This window comes from Equus przewalskii, chromosome 16 (genome assembly GCF_037783145.1).
Source record: "Equus przewalskii isolate Varuska chromosome 16, EquPr2, whole genome shotgun sequence".
In the NCBI taxonomy this organism is placed as follows: Eukaryota; Metazoa; Chordata; class Mammalia; order Perissodactyla; family Equidae; genus Equus; species Equus przewalskii.
The window spans coordinates 48,548,187-48,564,758 of NC_091846.1; the positions used below are offsets into that span (position 1 = coordinate 48,548,187).

Below are 16,572 nucleotides of genomic sequence, written 5' to 3' on the forward strand. Positions count from 1 at the left end.
ATAATATAGAAAAGCTTCAAGCCAAAAACTCATTTATTTAAAGAGTCAAATTAAGCATAATATACAAAACTATGCACAGTTCCAAAGAATAAACCAAAAAAAGGAAGTTTCAATAATCTCAAGCATTACATACCACGATTACAATCCTTCACTTATCTTTTAAGAACGTAAATGCCATTTTTGTGTGTTTTGTTCTTTTTTTGATTGAAATTAAATGTAGCTGTCTACATTCCTTGCACATCTCTCTCGCCCCAGCTATCATTATTTTAAGAAGGATCTTCATTACAGCTCTAACACCAACGAGGGATACAGGTTTCGCAGGCATAATTGAATTAGTTCACTCAGGCCTTTCAAACAGCTGCAGTGTCTAAAAGCATCCAACTGTGAGGGCGATATGCCCACATGTTCCTCTGCTTTTTAACAAGCTGATTTGATACACATATCTCAAGAGAATTTGTTAAGAAATCCATCCAAGAGCCCAACCCAGAAATGCACCACCAATCATTTTGACAGCCATTCAGAGAGTGAACACGGTGCTCCTTATAATTATATTATTTACGTACCTTACTTATTTCCAAAATCACTGGCCTCACCTGGATTTGAAAAATGGCACAGGCGTTCAAACTTCTACCCAACTCAACTTCTTTGAGTTAAAGCATTGTAAGCCTTTGTTAAAACACAAATAAATATGCTGTCTTGAACAGAGAGCACATTTTATGCCTTTTTCTTTCATTTCTCTCTCAGTACAACTTTATCAAACTTTACGTGGCAAAACGGAGTCCCAAGGAAATGAAACACGGGAAGATAAGTGCTGACGAGGAGGGAAAGAATCAGGAAGGATCTAGCACATCACAAGAGATGGCTCAAGGCAACCAGAAGCAGCTTCAAAAGAATACAGGGCCTTGAGGGAATTCATTTTTGTAAGATGGATAGTTCTATTTACTAAGGTTTTTAAGGTTTCTAGGAGGGTAGAATAAACAAAAGTGATTTATTAGAGAAACAGAGAGTTGAGCAAAGATCAGACAGTTTTCCCCCATATCAGATTGGAAAGGTCCTGAATGACAAGACACCATCTCATATATGTGGTTTGTTTACCCACAGGCAAGGATTATGGTAGGTTAGGGTTGGAAAAGGAATCTATGGCTATGGACCTCCGAGTCACAAGCTCAGCACCTACGGGACAATGAAGGGCCTAGAGCACTCGCTCAGGTGCATGTAGAGTCTGACCAACCCAATCATCAATATCCTAGCGAGACTGGAAACTTAACATGATAGTTACGTTTCATTTCACAAGTTCTTAATGAGTTGAGGCAGGTAAAGAAGCTGAACTGCTGACCAGGCTTCAGACGTGTTTCTGACCTGCAGGTGTAAGGAGGGGAAACTGTGCATCCAGGCCCCCTGGATGTCAACACTGGTGAGTGGGTCCTAGTTATAAATTCTAGCTCACTCTCCTTCAAGCGGTCATTCATCTCTCTGCACTTCTATTTATCTGACAAACGTTTGTGAGGGTGTTAACTCAGGCCAGGGCCTGTGCAGGGTGCTGGATTTAGAAAGATTAAGGAGCCAGGGGCTTTTCCCTCAAGGATATTTAAATGTCCAGAAGAATATCTTCTCTTTCTGCCAGACTAATTCCTTCCAAATCTCTTCCTCAAATTGTCCAGAAAAATGACACTTGTGAATTCTAGAAAGATGGCAGAAGCAACGGGAGCAGAGTTTTTGAATCTTCCAAAACCTCCACATAAAAACAGAACAACTGATATCAAAACCAAAACCCATGGACTACGTCCACAGCACAATTAGATGAGGAAGTCTCCTTTTGAATCCCAAAATACAAATGGTTTGGTAAAAGACTTGCACTATCTCCGTATCTCTGAGGAAAGAAGGAAAGGAAGCAACCGGGTGAGTAAGAGGCAGGAGAACAGGCGACTCCAGAGCAACAGACAGGGACTCGCTGTGGAGCCTGGCTGGCCAATCGGAGAGCAGCAGCTGAAACTGGAAGATTGCTGTCCACTCCAGCAACAGGTGAGCGAGAGGGGCCCATGGCCAACTCTGAAGGTCTGAACTCTTGAAAGTGCTCCCCCAGGACTCACATTTGAGATAGGAACCCAGCCTGACGAGAAACTGCTGGGCATGGCGCCAACTTCAGCAGGAGAGGAAAAACTGAGAAAAAGGAAAGAGAAGGTCCAAAGAGAAAGAGGAGAACAAGCCACAAAATCTCAGAAAATAAGCTACTATATTTTTTAACAGCCTATGAGTATATAATTTACATATCATAAATTCTCTGGGTTTTGGTATATTCATAAAGTTGTGCAACCAACACCATTTCCCAATCTTAGAAGATTTTCAGCATCCCAAAAAGAAATCTTGTACCTATTACCAGTTACACCTCCATACCCCTGACCTTCCTCTCCTTTCCTCAGTCTGGGGAACAACTAATCCATTTTCTCTATATACAGTTTTGACTATTTTGAACAGTTTATATAAATGGTGTGATACAATATGTGGTCTTTTGTGACAGGTTTCTTTCACTTGGCACTTTTTGAGATTCATCTATACAGTAGCATGTATTAGTTATTTTAAGCTTCATTCCTTTTTATTGCCAAATAATATACCACTCACAGAAATCCCACATTTTGTTCACCATTCATCACTTGATGGACATCTAGACTGTTTCCAGCTTTTGGCTATTATGAATAATGCTGCTATAAACATTCATGTACAAGTTTTAGATGCAGTTATGTGTTCATTTCTCTTGGGTAGGTACTTAGGAGTAGAATTGCTGAGTCGTATGGTAACTCTCTGCTTAACCTTTTGAGGAACTGCCTGTTTTCCACTACAAGAGGCTGCATTCCACCAACAGTGTATGAGGGCTCCAATTCCTTGCTTCTTCATCAGCACTTGTTATTGTCTATCTTTTTTATTATAGCTGTTCCAGTGAGTGTCGGGTAGCATCTTGTGGTTTTGATTTGCATTTATCTAATGACAAATGACGTTGAGCATCTTTTTATGTGCTTACTGGCCATTTGCATATCTTCTCGGGAAAATGTCATTCAAATACTTTGCCCATTTTTAAACTGGATTGTCTTTATTATTGAGTTGTAAGAATTCTTTATACATTCTGGTTACAAGTACCTTTAAATATATGATTGGCAAATATTTTCTCACATTCTATGGGTTGTCGTATCACTTCCTTGATGGTCAAAGCACACAAGTTTGTAATTTTAATGAAGTCCAACTTACCAATCTTCTCTTTTGACTTTTGTACTCTAGGGGTCATATCTAAAAACCACTGACTAATGAAAAGTCATGAAGATCTGATCCCATGTTTTCTTCAAAGAGTTTTATAGTTTTAACTCTTACATTTAGATCTATGATCCACTTTATGTTATTTTTTGGATATAGTATAAAGTAAGGTACAAAGTCACCATTTTGCATACGGATGCACAGCTTTTCTGGCACCAATTGTTGGAAAGATAATTATTTCCATATTGAATTGTCTTGGCACCCTTGCCAAAAGTCAATTGACCAAAAATCTAAGCATATATTTCTTGACTTGGAATTTTGTTCCATAGACCTCCATGTCCATCTCTTTGTGAAGACCACACTGCCCTCATTACCGGAGGTTTGTAGTAAATTTTGAAACTGATAAGTGTGAGTCCTCCAACTTTGTATTTTTCGAGATTGTTTTGAGATTTCCGGATCCCTTGACTTTCTACATGAATTTTAGGATCAGGTTATCAATCTCTGCAAAAAAGCTAGCTGGGATTCTGATAGAGATTGTATTGAATCTGCAGATCAACTTAAGGATGCCATTTTAACAATATTAATTCTTCCAATCCATGAACATGGACAACTTTCCATTTATTAGACCTTCTTTATTGTTTTTCAATGACATCTTGTAGTTTTTAGCACACAAGTCTTGCACTTCTTTTTGTTAAATTTATTTCTAAGTATTTTATTCTTTTGATGCTACTGTTAATGTAATTGTTTTATTAATATCATTTGTGGCTTGTTTATTGCCAGATGGAAATTTCAGGTCTTAGTCATTTCACCCAGAGCAAACTCTACATACATACATATACATATACACACAGATATTAAAATATCATTTCTTCAGAAAAAGCTATTGATCAGTTACCAGTCTTCCACTCAAGAAAACTTTTACTGAAAGTTATACTTTGAATATAAAAATGTGTGTGGTATGTATTCTTCTAAGGCTAGGAATGCACATACAGAATTTTACCAACGTTCATATCACAGTGACGGCTGGTTATGGGCAATTTTTTCCCTCTTGGCTCAATTTGTTTTTAAATTTTTTCTATAACAAACATGTAGAACTTTTTTCTAATTTTAAATTTTTATTCAGGTTTTTTAAAATGTGTTTTCACTTCTGTTCAGGAATGTTGTCATCTGCCTCAATTTAATAATAGGGAAATAGTGACTGGGTCCACAATTATTTCGTTATTCCACTTCAGTAGTCTCAGCAAACATTTGATTCTTTTCCAGAATAGAGTTATTCAAAAATACTCATTAGGTTTGGTTTTTTTTCCTTCAAAATACTCTTGTTGATAGATAATTTAAAGTAATTGGGGCCCTCTTGAATTTTCACAAGTTAGTTTAGCTCGCTCCAATTTGAAGCGCACAGTTTGATTCCGATCGATCGTTGAAGTTTCATAGTAAAACAAAATCCCAAATATAATTTTAAGGAACAAAACTACAAATGTCTTTAATAAAGACATTTATTAAAGACTGCTGCCTACAAAGACCTTCAAAGACATAACAAATGTTCTCTGCAATCCCAGCTTCTCTTTAGACATTTATGTAACTTCATTTAATAAATTTTGCAAACCCTTATCTAGATAGCTAAAGAAGTTCCTCCTAATCTTAGGACGTTAAGATACGAGTGTCAATTTGAACTTGTCCTGCTATATCACCTCTGTAGGAAATGAATCTTAATGCAAAACTTTTAAATCTTCTGATCCAGAAGATATAAAGAAACTTCACAGAAGATATAAAGGATTTTACTCAGCTTCAGGATTTTTAAATTTATTCACCAAATTCATGCTCATTTCTTTCATCCTGATTTGCCACAGACCTAAAACTCAGTTGCCTATTTTGTCCAAAGGAAATAACAATTCTCTCAGAGTATTACTGTGAGGTTTAAATAAGCTAATAAATGAAGCTCTTAACACAGTATATACTCATGATAATCACTCCATAAATGGTAGCCATTTTCATCATGTTCTATTTCAAAGCTTTTCTTATTACGCTCATCTACTCCTTTCATATTAAAAGTTCCTATGCTTTTAGTCTGTCCTCCTTTATGGTATGCCTAAACCACACCCACTGTAATGTGTATAGTAATCCAGGTGCAGACATACCCCAGTATTATACAGATGATAGGACAATGTGTCTTCTTCTGTCTCCTTCTCCTTAGCTGACTCTTAAATATTGCAACCCATAACCCTAATGAATTATGCCCCAAATAAACTAGGAGCCAATGAAGTCTAGAGGTCAAAACTATAAATAAACTCCACATGTTCTATATTTGCTTAAGAAGATGGGTCATGGCACACCACTATGTGATCTATATTTGGTTACCAAAAAATTAAACACAATTTTTTTTTTCAGAGATACCGCATGGAAATTAAAAGTGAAAATACCTTAGAAATACTGAAGGGGAAAATTCACAACCTGCATTCTAAGAATAGATATAAAATATTTCAACCAATCTCAAATCTCACATGCCAGACATTTCACATAGACCATGAATCCAAGTGACAAAAGCTTTATCAGGCCAAAGAGATAAAGAAACTAAAGTATCCTAACATTGTGCCACATATTTTAAAACAAATGATTTAAATTATCTTCTCCACAACTGTTCTTTTGCTTTACTAAGACTAAAAGGCAAGCATATGGTAAATATGACAATAATTCAAATTCTAATGCAGATAATTAGAGTAAAATAAAATACAAAATACCATTCTTTCCAGCTTTTCAGTGTAATGTAATGAAATGGAACTAGTTACCACTTGGTATGAAATAGGAGGTCGTGTGTAAAACCCAATTGCTATTATCAATATTATAATTGATATAACTATATATCAATATATATAAGGATATATCAATAAAGGTCTCTGCCTCATGAGGCCTTTAGGATCCCTCTCAAAACCATAAACATTTGGAGGAAAGGACTTTTCCCAAAATGCTTCAGTGGCAGGGACCATTTGACCAAAGTGTTTCAAAAGAACAATATTAAAATTGTTGTATAAAGTTGTAGTAACAGGCCCTACTTATGAGTTGAGCAACCACAGGATGCATACAGAGTCCTTTAAGACCCTTTGGGCTCAAAAAGCACTACCTCCATTTGCAAATTAACCTTACTTAATAAATTTTCATAAGGCTAAGGAAGAATCAATCACCTTGCCTGGGTATATTTTCAGTTTTTGACATGAGATAGGGAAGATTCTAGGCCTAGGTAAATGGAAAATCTTCACTGAGTTCTGGATGATGCCATGAAAATAGCTGACTTTATTAAATAAAGACTAATTCACTCTGTAGAAAGTCTCAATAAAGAGCACATAAATCTCCGTCTACATATAGAAATCCACGGGCATGGCAGAGGAAGAGTTCTCAACAAAGTGAACCAAAAGGTGAATTGCCTACAAAGTCAAACTGAGAAGTCCAGACTACATCCTTTAAGCATGAGGAACCACCCATTCAAAGTTTTTTAGTATATTGAAATAACGGAAGTACTTTAGGAACATTAATCTCACCATGAGCTAGGTCAATAAAAATGTGTGTGTGTGTGTGTACGCATAGCAAAGGTATAGAGGGAGTGTTGATGTGCGAGTGTAGTCTGTGTGGGTGTGTGACAGCGGAAGACAAAATAGAGGAAGTTAGACTAATTAGGATGCTATGTCAATAATCCAGATATAAGGTGATCCAGCTTTGGACTAAGGATTTGGAAGTGGAAAGGAAGAAATGCATACAAAGGCCATTCAAAGTCAACAGTGTGAAGATTGTTTGAATATAGGTGTGGAAAGAAAGAAAATCAAAGGTAAAATATAAAGCTTGAGGATAGGTCACTGAATTATTACCATAAACTGAAAGGAGGATGTCAGGAGAAATACTTAAGACTTAAAAAAATGAATTGATTTTAGATACACTGAGTTTAGAGTGACATAAGACATCCAATCATAGGCAGCACTGGTGGCAAAGATGTAAAGATTTCCAACGGCCCCAAGATCACAAAAAATGGGTGACACTAGTAAAAGTATTGAATTGATGAATTTCCATTACAGGTGATTAAGCTGTCTGCAAATACAAGTTTATCAAACCATTTATACATAGGCACACCATTTGAGAGTACTTCTAATACCAGCATTGATGTTCCTTTGGGATTAAATGTGCTTGTGAACACATAAATATAAATAACAGACTACCAAATGTGCTTCTGGCAAAGAGTGATAAGTGTGTATCACATTAATAACACAAAACTGATTCGTTATTTGAATTTATTTAGGGCTTTAGCCTTTTCAAGTATTTTCCTTAGATTAACTGCCTTTCTTTACAATGATTCTGTGAGGAAGACCACACAATTTGTTTGCATCAAGGATATAAAGGCTGGCCTAGACAGAGAGGAAAATTTGTTAGATTAAAAAGTTTTTCACTTGATCACCACCTGATATTTTATAGTTATGTACAAAACCACCTGAACCAAAAATAATCTTAACTTTTAACTCATGTTATTTCTGGCAACAACATGAGGCACTCCATCATAGAATTAAAAAGACAACAGCTCACATAAATATCAAGCTCCTCGTGAACCGTGAAATTCAAGGGTCAAGGGAGTTAGTGATATGACTCACCAGGAATTTTGCAATATACTTGGATTCATCTCTGAAATTAGGAAGCATTTTACTTGTAGAAAGCAAATTCACAAAGAAGTTTAACACATACTTAGTACAAAGCCTTGATCCAGAAATTAAAATGCCTGCTCTTCGAAATACTGTGGTATCCTTTGCTTTATTATCTTCTACTGTAAGAAGCAGAATTTGTACAGATAAAAAGTAATCACTGGTTCATTAGTAGTGACAAATGCACCATACTAAAGTAAAATTTTAAAGATAGGGGAACCTGGGCATGGGGTGTATAGAACTTCTCTGGACTATCTTTGTCAATTTTCTGCAAATCTGAAATTATTCTAAACTTAAGTTTCTTTTTAAAAAGAGTAATCAATGTACTTTTCTTTTTAATTAAAGATCACATTTTGCTTAATTTCATAAACCAAACATCTATTCAATAAACATGGATTGAACGAATGGGTGCTCAGCTCTGTGGGATTTACCAAGACGAGTAAGACCTGATGACAGAGATGTCATCTCTCTTTAATTTCCAAGCTCCCACACTCAAGGAGCTTAATGTCCAGGACAGAAGAAATAAGACCTAGGACCCTGAAAGAGCAGTGCATGAAAGTCATAAAGCCACTTTTTCGCCCTTCTCAAGCACCCCTGTAAACCTAATCTGCCAGGCTAAATCTTCCTCTGGTCCTGGATTAAATCTAAGATAGGTCCCACAGTTGTGTGACAGGTGTTAGATAATAAAAAGTCCCTAAAATAGCCTCAGTCCAGTAATTGAATACCAGTCCATATAAAAACCAAACTCTGGACTTCTTTCAAAAGCAGAGCACCGCCCTCCCCTGGCCCAGGCTGGGGTGGGACGGCAGGCTCTGCTCCCTCTCTTCACTTGGCCAGCAGATCTCCCCAGTCCCCTACCCACTGATGAGCAGTTGCTTCTGACCCCCTTAGGAAAGGTAAAGGGGCTGAGAAAGTCATAACCACCCTGCAAATATCTGATTGCTTTGCTGTGCAGATGCTCAAAGCTGACTGCTCCATCCACAGGTGGGGCTCCTACCCCACGCTTGACAAGCATGAATGCACCTTCTCTGGATAGTCACTTACAGTTCCACAGAATACCTCCGGGCCACTGTCACTGGGAAACAGTTACTTCCCAACCACTGTCCTCTACTCTCTGCCACTGGCTGTATCAACCAGCTTTTTCCTCTTAGATTTCTCTGGCATGACTAACACACAGTCCCCTCTGTTCCCCAAGCTCCCGGGCACATATATCAGGCTCTCTTTGCCACCCTCTCACTGGGATGGGGCTCACAGCACACTAGCCAAATCACCTCCCTCTTATTTCCAAATCTCCTTTCAGCCTTGCCAGCCTCATTTACAGGCTGAAGGTGGGTGCTGAGCTAGCATCCTCAAACCTTATTCCGTATCCCGTCCTTAGCAAGTCCTGCTTAGGAGGTGTGGCGCTGCATTTTGGACCATGAGAGTGATGGGCACTTAGGACCTCAGCTCAAACTGAATCCCATTTTATCACCCTGTTGAAACTATAAGGCTAGATAAAAAACAAGAGCTATGAAAATAAAAACATTTATGATTTCAGAATAGGACGCTTCTTCTAGCTTAGGGAATTGGGAAAGGCTTGATCAAAGGCCTGGCTTTCGGGCCAGACCTTAAACTTGTGGTGAACAGGAGTAGGTGAAGATGAGCAGAGGAAGAGGGGCACATCCACTGAAGGCTACAGCCTCCTTTAGGGGCTCAATTGTGGCTTTTTTTTTCTCAGATAAGTAAGAATTAATATATGAGAACCTATTTTAACTGATAGTATTTATTCTTACTCCAATGATTCACGTGTTACCAGCCCTTATAAATAAATGCCCCAGATGGCTGCTGGGTTTGTTCAACTTTTAGTTCCAACTCTGCTGCTCATTGGCAGATAACCTCAGAAATCAGATAGAGCTGGGTTCAAATCTTGCCAGTTAGTAGTTTGGTGACCTTGAGTAAGTCACATAATCTCTTCCACATCTGTCAATGTGATAATAACACTAACACCATAGGGCTACTGCCCAAATTAAATGGACATATGTATAAATCAAAGTATACAGGATATATGGGGCCGGCCCCGTGGCCAAGTGATTAAGTTCTCGCGCTCCACTGCGGCAGCCCAGGGTTTCGCCGGTTCGGATCCTGGGCGAGGACATGGCACCGCTCATCAAGCCATGCTGAGGTGGCAACCCACAACTAGAAGGACCCACAACTGAAAATACACAACTATGTACCAGGGGGCTTTCGGGAGAAAAAGGAAAAATAAAATCTTTAAAAAAAAAATAGTATACAGGATATAATAAATTCCCTATATATGTTGACTACTGTATTTTTATTATTGTTATCATCATTATCGTTAAAGATATTAAAAATTACATATTTCTCCTGGAATCATAAAATGTTAGACCTGGCAAGGACTGACTTGAAAATCATCTAGTAGGATTCATTGGAAATTAAGTCAATCTAATCTCCGAATTTTTTAATTCAATCAGTGTTCGAGTGCTTTTTTGTCACTGTCAATACTGAGCCCCAAGATATAGTGTTGAGGATGCCATAATATTTATCCTTACAGTCTACTGGGAAGTGAGATTGTTAAGTCATAAGGAAAGGCGTGAAAAGACCAATCTACATGAGAATCCAGATGGAGGGACAATAACTTTTCATGCCAGAAAGGGAATGGATCTGTGACAGTTACATGGGACAAGTGGCATCCGAGCTGGACCCTAAAAGATAAGTAGGAATCTGCCAGGTGAACAAGGGTAGAAAAGAATTCCTAGGAAAGGAAAAATCATAAGCAATGCAAGACATACATTTGGCTATCAGGCCAAAACTTCTTGTTAATTAATCCAAGAAGTGGCCCCTTAAATGTTTCAAAGAAATTTGTGCTTTTAAAGTAGAATACTTGTGTGGTTGCCAGAGGCAGAGGCTGGGGGATGGGCAATACGGGTGAAGGAGGTCCAAAGGTACAAACTTCGGGTTATAAAATAAATAAATCATGGGGAATGTACTGAATGGCAACTATAGTTAATAACACTGTACGGCATATTCGAAAGTTGCTAAGAGAGCAGATCTTAAAAGTTCTCAGCACGAGAAAAAAAGATCTGTAACTATGTACGGTGACGGATGTTAACTAGACATTGTGGTGATCATTTCACAATATATACAAACATTGAATCATTATTTTGTACACCTGAAACTAATATAATGTTGTAGTCAATTACACCCCAATATAAATAAGTAAATAAATAAACGAACTAGAATACTTGCTATCGAAATAAATATTTTCCGGACAGTATTTCAAGCAATGTTTAAGTGAAAAATATAGGTAACATGAACACACAGTCCTACACAAATAATTGTTAATAATTTGTCTCAGAAAGGTCAGTTCTGATAAACACTTGTCTTCAAAAGTTTGTCTTTCCTCCATTTTTGAATTCACGGATATTCTAAAAACTTCAAGTGCTGTATATGAATTATGCTTTTTTTCTACTCCCTACACGCCCTCGACACAAGTGCCCACATTTGCCCTGTTTCTATCAGTGCAGCACATCTAGTGGCGCTAAAGGTGGATCAGAGATGGAGTCAGGATGAGGGCAGCCACCTACATGTGGGGCCATTTGGGTGGTTTCCTGTAGCTATTCATTCTCTCTCCCTCTCTCTGTCCCTCTCGCCCCCCTCACTCTCTCTCGCATGCACAAATGGGTATTATAGTGAGAAATAACTCAAGGCACTTTTACAGTAATTCAAGTTTGAATATGATCTTTATTTAAAGAGCCCCTTTACTCTGTGCCTGGGTTTACAATTCCCTCAGATAATTGCTTAAGAAAGTTTTGCCGGAGCTTATTTTGCTGGTCAAGTTCTACTGCAATCTAAGAGGTATTTTTAAAGCAATCATCTGGCCTCTTCACAGTTCTGCCCTCTTCCCATTCCACTCCTGGAGAAAAAAAAAAAGCTGTTGAAGTTTTATTCAACATTCTCACACCCTATTCCTAGGACCGATACCTGAAAATGCATATATCTAGTTAAGAATGCAGATTTTACCAACTTTTTAGACTTAGTAGTAGTCTACTATCAGCTTTAAGAAAATATAGACTAAAGGAAGGCAAATATCTTAGTTCAGATTAAGCACACCCCAAAGTTATACGGAAAAAGCTATTAAAAATAATATTAAATAAGAAAAAATATTCTTCCAAATATGCTAATAAGAGTGTTTCTTAAAATGCAATAGGAGAAGAATGAGAACCACATGGTAGTAAAAGGGTTTATAACAATTTACGTTCTTCCAAAGATGGAGCTGAAGCGGGCAACGCACATTAACTGTGCTCCCCCAACCATCCCCATCTTATGGGTGTTGGTACATTCGGGACTCACAAATTTCATTAACTCCAAAAATCTTTACTGAGTGCTTACAATGTGCACGGCACCATGCTAAATGCTATAGGGAAGATAAAAATAAATTACATGATATAGTGGCTCTCCACAGGGGTGACAAGATACATGCAAATAACCACAGAATACCAAATACGATAAGCAGTAAAAGAACACTGTGCCTCTAGCAGAGACTACAGTTTCTGGAATGATCAGAAGACCTCATGCAGGAAGAGGCATTTGAGGTAGATTTTAAAGAGCGGGATTCCACTGGGCAGAAATGGAAAGAACACTGCATTAACCAACAGAGAAAGAGGAAAGGGAGGAATGTATTTGAAGAATGCAAGTAATACATTTTGGCAGAGAGAAAACAGGCCAAAGAAGGTCAGAGAGCCTGGATCGGGGAAATTCCTCAGTGGCAAACTAAGAAGTTAGACGCTGAAAACTCCCGGAAGGGGTGGGGACAGAGCAGTGGAAACCAGAATGGAAAAGAGACTTCTCTTATTTGAGAGACACTTGACCCCAGAGAAGTTCCAATGAATGAGGGCTGCAACTCCTCACCAGCGGTAGCTAACCTTCTAACGCCATGGCCTTTGCAAATTCAGAGAGTGACAGAAGTAGTCAAATAGATGCATTACTCATGGTATGTAAATCCTAAGCACAGAATCAACATAAGTTTTGGTTTTTAAAAGGTTTGAATTTCTTTTTAGAATGCTGCTTAAGTAAGTAGTCAACAAAATCTATGTGTGTATCCTTCTTTCTGTAGTTTGAAACTACATGGGTCTCAGTTGGGGATTTGGTGAGGCAAATAAGCAAGAAATTTAGAAGTGCTTCAAGCAACCTGAAATGCAGATACCTCTATTTTCAAGAAGACAAGCAGGAATCATCACATGGCTATTAAAGCTTCCTGGAATATAACCAGAAATAAGAAAAATTTTCAAATAACCCCACACAAAAATGCCTTGTGAGACCCTTGTGAATTTGACTCAACCATAATTTAACAGGTTACATCTAATATAGTGGCGTATGCAGATGCCAGAGAGACAGGAAGAGAACAAACAGTACAAGAAAATGTAAAAGCAGGAAATCATTCAGGAAGAAGAAGTGAACAAATTCTAGAGACGAAATGTAGCAAATATGAATTGGACGTGGCCTTTAGAAAACAAAACTTGAGAGAATACAAAATGCAAAGCAGTTATTAAAAGTAGGAATGATTTAAGCAGATTTACACCTAGTTATTATTAAGAGCCTGGCCTTTGACATTCTGATAGTCAACAAATAAAAACATCTTTCTTGGGGCCGGCTCCATGGCCGAGTGGTTAAGTTCGCGCGCTCCGCTGCTGCGGCCCAGGGTTCAGATCCTGGGCGCGGACACGGCACCGCTCGTCAGGCCACGTTGAGGCGGTGTCCCACATCCCACAACTAAAAGGACCTGCAACTAAGATATACAACTATGTATGGGGGGGTTTGGGGAGATAAAGCAGAAAAAAAAAAAGGAAGATTGGCAACAGTTGTTAGCTCAGGTGCCAATCAAAAAAGAAAATCTTTCTTCATTCAAATTGTAGATGTTTAATTATCAACAGACACTCTACCTAGATATCCAAAATGAAGCACTAATAAAATCTTGGCAGCCTTTGCCACACTGGCTTTCCAAGCTTTTTTCAGAAAAGTGATAAATGGGAGCAACTGGGTGGCATGAGTACAGCACAGGTATTTGAGATGCTTCTGCAAATTTCTTGATGGCACAAATGATATCTCAGAATGGTGACAATAAAACAAACCACTTTCTTCACAAAGCCTTTTCTGACCCTTTTGGCCAAAGAAGATCTTTCCATCCTCAGAAACATCCCTGTAGTTGGTTTTGGTCTCTCCTCCCCATTTCCAGTCTCTCTAACTGTATAATTTTATCCTCCAACTGAGTTCACAAAAGTCCCTGAGGATAGGAGTTGGGTCACACTCATCTTTGCAATCCCTGAGGGTCTGGTATAGGGTCCTCAGGAATTTCTTGTTGAATTGAAAACACTGTTACTAAATTTTTCTTTGGAGTATATTTATACATGCTTTCCTGTTACAAAATGTTCTAAAACAAGGACTCCAGAATAACTATTTTTGCTAAGAACAATTACACTTCAAAGCAGCACCAATGGTTACTCTATTGGTTGTGTGTAGAGTCTTGGAAGAAAAACATGATATGAATCAGCATATCATAGACTAGACAAAGAAAACTTCTCTAACAAATTATGTTTTTAATAAAACAATTATAGGCTTTTAAAAAACACATGCCTCATTTCCTTTAACATCAAAAACAACTAAGGAAGTACTTTGAAAGTGACAATTTTCTTAGTAAAAAACAAACATATTCTAAATCTATAAAAGATATTTGTTCTAAAGTTAATTATTGGGACTTAGCTTAATCACTGATATTGGGATGAATCAACCACTTATGTTCTTTGTCCTTCCATCTCATCAAATATTCCACAAAGACATTTTCTGGCCCCCACTGGTACAAGGGGTACAAAGATTGTGCACTGAAATGCACATTTAGTAAGCTAAATGCTGTTTTTGTCACCGGTTGTAATACACACAGAGCTTATTCCAAGGGGCTAATGTTGCCGATCCAAATTGTGAAATACTGAGCAAAGATGGGTCCATCTGCTCCCTGACCTGACCTCATGGAGTTCCCCGGGATGCTGTCTGAAAAATACACTGTTAAAAAAAAAATCAGAATAATTCAGGCCTGAACTTAGGAGACCACTGCTTCTGTGACAGTCACAGAATGACATTAGACTGTCCTTTCTTTCTCATAACCAAGATGAAAGGCTGTAATACACAACTCCAGATACTATTTCATTTATCTCCATCTTAAAATACCCTTTGTGAAGCACAGTACCTTTGTGTCAGGCAAAGATTCATTAATCATTTCAAATGGAAAATTAATTAATTTTGGAATCAGAAGTTCATTTTAAAATATTAAGAACTTCTATAAATTTTTCATCATCACAGAAAATTCTTTTGGGGCCGGCCCCATGATCAAGTGGTTGGGTTCATATGCTCCACTTCAGCAGCCTGGGGTTTTGCTGGTTCGGATCCTGGGCATGGACATGGCACTGTTCATCAGGCCATGCTGAGGCAGCGTCCCACATGCCACAACCCGAAGGACCCACAACTAGAATACACCAGTACGTACCAGGGGGCTTGGGGAGAAGAAGAAAAAGAAAAAAAGATTGGCAACAGATGTTAGCTCAGAGGTCAATCTTAAAAAAATAAAATAAATATAAAAAACAGAAAAAATTCTTTCAAAAATTCAATGCTTTACAACACGTAAATCTATCTTTTTAAAAACTATTGTACTTCTGCTATATGTTTATTAAATTACTTTTCACAACTGTGCCAGAAAAACTGTGAAAAGGATCTTCTCTGCGCATTTATGTTAAATGTAACACCAATGTGATGTGCCTTCCAATAAAAATAGTCACTGAGAAAAAGATTACCTTTTTCTAATAAAAATGGGGACTTAGGGGTGAAAAAGTCCTCAAAGCATTTCTAAACATCACAAAATATTTTGGAAAGCTTTAATTTGATAATTTGTCTATACAAGCAAAATAGAGAATTCAATCAAGTATCCAGCTATATTTGGATTTTAAAATGGATTTTTGCCTTAGTTTTCCATTAGTTTACATGTCTAGCCACCACCTGTTTACCAATTCTCCTTCAGTTTCCCTTATAGTTTCTATTCAAATTAAACTTCAAAAAATCAGGCTAGGCCAGGCTGGCCCGGTGGCAGAGTAGTTAAGTGGGCACACTACACTTCGGCAGCCCGGGGTTCGCTGGTTTGGATCCCATGCTGTGGTAGGTGTCCCACATATAAAGTGGAGGAAGATGGGCACGGATGTTAGCTCAGGACCAGTCTTCCTCAGCAAAAAAAAGAGGAGGATTGGCAGCAGATGTTAGCTTAGGACTAATCTTCCTCAAAAAAAAAAAATCAGGCCAATTTTAGAGCTGCATCCCCTACTAATTAGGCTAAATTACCAATTGACAGAGAGAGCATTTTAGAATGGCATTATACCAGAGCTAATCTTGGCAGGGAGAGTTTCAAAAAGCAACAGCACTCTAAATTGGAACTATAAACATTAGCCCAAAGTAATCATAAACTAGATCTAAATAGACAGCTGGCATTGCCCTCAGTCAACAGAAAGTTGCTACAGTCTTACTGTAATATATCTACATTAATGTTTAATTTATACAGATATGTATATATTTAAGCGTTTCCTCTCTGTTTAAAGCTAACTGGTAAGTTTTAGGGAAA

The 16,572-nt window shown here is 37.9% G+C and overlaps 1 protein-coding gene across 12 annotated transcripts in view; it reads right to left on the reverse strand.

Annotated features, from left to right (window-relative positions):
- The window catches only part of TBC1D4 (TBC1 domain family member 4), a 175,987-nt gene that overhangs the window by 105,532 nt on the left and 53,883 nt on the right, over positions 1–16,572 (reverse strand). Inside the window, exon 1 of one of the 12 annotated variants that reach the window (XM_070578472.1) lies at positions 564–747. The exons of the other annotated variants lie outside the window; for them this stretch is intronic. The gene's annotated coding sequence lies outside the window, so the exon portion shown is untranslated. Of the gene's footprint in view, positions 1–563; positions 748–16,572 lie in introns of those variants that run through there. 12 annotated transcript variants of the gene reach the window in all.